We start from the raw sequence: 3406 nt of genomic DNA on the forward strand, positions 1-3406 counted from the left end.
CTTATACCATCATACCGCGGGTTAGGATTTCAACATAGAATGGGAGGGGCACATAAACATTTAGTCCATTGCAAACATGAAAAGTTGCTCAACATTCATTAGGGAAATAGAGATCAAAACCACAATGAGATACCACTTCACACCCACTAAGATGGCTAGAATAAAAAAAAAGACTTGTTAAGTGTTGATGAGGATATGACACATTGGAATCTTCATATATTGCTGTGGGATGTAAAATGCCAAAAACAGTTTGGCAGTTCTTCAAAGGTACCATATGATCTAGCAATTCCACTTCTGAGAGAAATGAAAACATACGTCCACACAAAAACTTGTACACAAATGTTCACATCAACATTATTCATAGTAGCCAAAAAGTGAAAACAACCCAAATGTCCATCAGCTGATGAATGAGTAAACAAACTGTGGTATATCCATACAAAGGAATATTATTCAGTAATAAAGAATGAAGTACTGATACAAGCTATAGCACGGATGAATCTTAAAAACATGCTAAGTGAAAGAAGATAGTCACCAAAGATCATATATTGTTTGATTCCATGTGTATGAAAGGTCTAGAATAGGCAAATTTATAGAAACAGAAAGTAAATTAGTGGCTGTCTGCAGCTGGAGGTATGGGGTGGGAATGAGGAATGAGTACAATGTTTCCTTTTGGGGTGATGAAATGTTCTAAAATTGGATTATGACAGTGGTTTGCACAACTCCTTGAATATACTAACAACCATTGAATTGTAAGCTTTAAATGGTGAAGTTTATGGTAGGTGAATTATATCAATAAAGCTGTTAGGAAAAAAAAAAAGATCATGTAGCTAGTAAGTGGCCATGCAGGATTTCAAACCCAGTATCTGGAAAGGTGAAGGTATTCAACAAATGTTTGTTGAATGAATGAATGAATACCCTTCACTTTCAAATTAGCAACAAGATAGGGATACCCTCTATCAAGTATCACTCAACATTGTTCTGAAAGCTCTAGCTAATGCAATAGGAGAAGATGAAGTAATCAGAATAAATACTTGAAAGGAAGAGAGAGTATCATTGTTAATTGGATGTGACATGATGTTATATCTAGGAAAACTAAGAGACCATAAAAGGCAACTAGAATTCACATGAGAATGTGATAACTGGATTGGATAAGAAATAAAATGCAAAAAAGAAATAAAAAATTTTTAATTTATATAATTTTTCTATGGAAATAGAGAAATGTGCTATTCACTGTGATATCAAATTTAAAATATTTAAGAATGAACTTTTCAAAAAAGGTTCTGAATCTATAAGAAGAAAATTATAAAATATAGTTTTAATGGTTGCTTTTGAAGTGAAATAAAATGTTTTTAACATTCATGTGGAAGAATAAATGCTAAAAAAGATTAAAGAAAACAACCAAAAAAAAAAGGAACAGTGAGGGGATTAGCACTATTCAATATTAAAAGTATTTCTAAAGTCAAAACAATTTTTTGAAAGGGAGTAGATACATGTATCAGAAGAAAAAATAGAGTTCAGAAATAGAATGATATACATTTGGGAATTTATGTGACAAAAGTGGCATTTAACTGAGTTAGAAAAGGCTATTTATTTAATGATTGGTGCAGGCAAATTTTCTATCCAAATGGAAAGTAGAAACTTTGATCTCATCTCACACCACACACCAGAATTTTCCAGTTGGATTACAATTTAACTTTAAAACAATAAAAATTTAAATTTAAAGCATGTATTTATTTAAGCACAAAGCAGGGAGAACCCACTAGGCAAGACACGATATTCAGAACTTGTTAAGGAAAAATTACCTAATCAGATAATTATTTTTTCTAATTATATGTGAATACACCTTTCAAAAATCAAGATATAAAGAGAGATAAAGGGAAAAAATTACAATAAATGACAGAAGGTTAGTATCCACAAATTAGTAAGACAAACTACATAAAGGAAAAAAAAGACCAAAGGATATGAAAATTTTTAAAAATACATTTCAAAGGCCAATAAATATGAGAAGATATTCAGCCACCAGGTGTCAGGAAAATGCACATCAAGGTAAGCTACATACTGTTGTGTTTGGCCCTCAGAATGGCAGAAATTAAAAAGTGCAGCAACATTCAGTGTGGGAGATGATTTTGGAATGAGCCCTTTTATATGTTGCTGGTGGGAGTTGCAATTTTACAAAAGTTTTGGACTTAAATTTCAGTACATACCATCCACTTCAAGGAACATCCATTCCTGCACCTAATAATCACTCAGATGACAGTCTCTGGCTATAATTTAGAAATCAATAACAAAAATTACAACTTTTTGGGAAATGAAAATCTCATATCTAAATAACTAAGGGATCAGAGAGAAAACCACAAGAAAAATTAGAAAACATTATTAATAAACTGTGGTGGAAATGTTACATATCAACACTTGTGACATGGAGCTAAAGTGTTCTTAGAGAAAAATTCATGAACTTAATGCTTATACTGTAAAAGAAAATGATTGAATATTAATGAGATAAGCATTCAATTTAGGAATTTAAAAATAAGAATAAAAGAAAAAACCCAAAGAAAAGAAATAATGAAATCAAGGGCAGAAACTAATGACACAGAAAACAAAGATACAGGAGGACCAAGAAGGTCAAAGGTAGGTTTTGTTTTTTTTTTTTTGCGGTACGTGGGCCTCTCACTGTTGTGGCCTCTCCCATTGCGGAGCACAGGCTCCGGACGCACAGGCTCCGGACGCACAGGCTCAGCGGCCATGGCTCACGGGCCCAGCCGCTCCGTGGCATGTGGGATCCTCCCAGACCGAGGCACGAACCTGTGTCCCCTGCATTGGCAGGTGGACTCTCAACCACTGCGCCACCAGGGAAGCCCCAAAGGTAGGTTTTTGAAACAATCCCATCTCAATCCTAAGACCACCCACAGAGCTCCATCACTCACACCACAGAAACCTTGACCATCCACCCAATAAACCCCATCATATACCTCATAGACCCTGCAACACTCATCCCGTGGCCCTCATCACTCACCTCAAAAATTCTCCATCTCACTCACTGATTCACTCTCCATTACTCACTCCACAGGCTCTCCATCATTCACTCCACAGACCACCCGTAACTCTCCTCAAAGACTCTCATCACTTACCCCACTGAACTCCCATCATTCATCTCACAGACCCCTCCATCACTTACCCCACTAACCCCCTATGACACCCCACAGAACCGCCATCATTCGCCCCACAGGAATTCCAGCACTAACCCCAAAGAGCACACATCACACCTCCGAGACTGTATCACTCACACCACAGTCCCCATTCCTTACTGCACTTACGCCTGGTCACTCACCCCACAAACCTCCATCGCTTATCCCACAGACCCAGTCACTTACTCCACATACCCCATCAGTGGCCTCCGAGGATCTTC

General features: G+C 36.7%; 1 long non-coding RNA gene across 1 annotated transcript; it reads left to right on the forward strand.

The window, feature by feature from the left end:
* The first annotated feature begins 2090 nt into the window (after positions 1-2090).
* On the forward strand, positions 2091-2917 carry LOC309978732. The gene is made up of 2 exons (XR_014327139.1): positions 2091-2628; positions 2864-2917. It is a non-coding gene; the product is annotated as an uncharacterized lncRNA (long non-coding RNA).
* The last annotated feature ends 489 nt before the right edge of the window (positions 2918-3406 follow it).

Source organism: Leucopleurus acutus, assembly GCF_964270905.1.
Source record: "Leucopleurus acutus genome assembly, chromosome: X".
Classification (NCBI taxonomy): domain Eukaryota; kingdom Metazoa; phylum Chordata; class Mammalia; order Artiodactyla; family Delphinidae; genus Leucopleurus; species Leucopleurus acutus.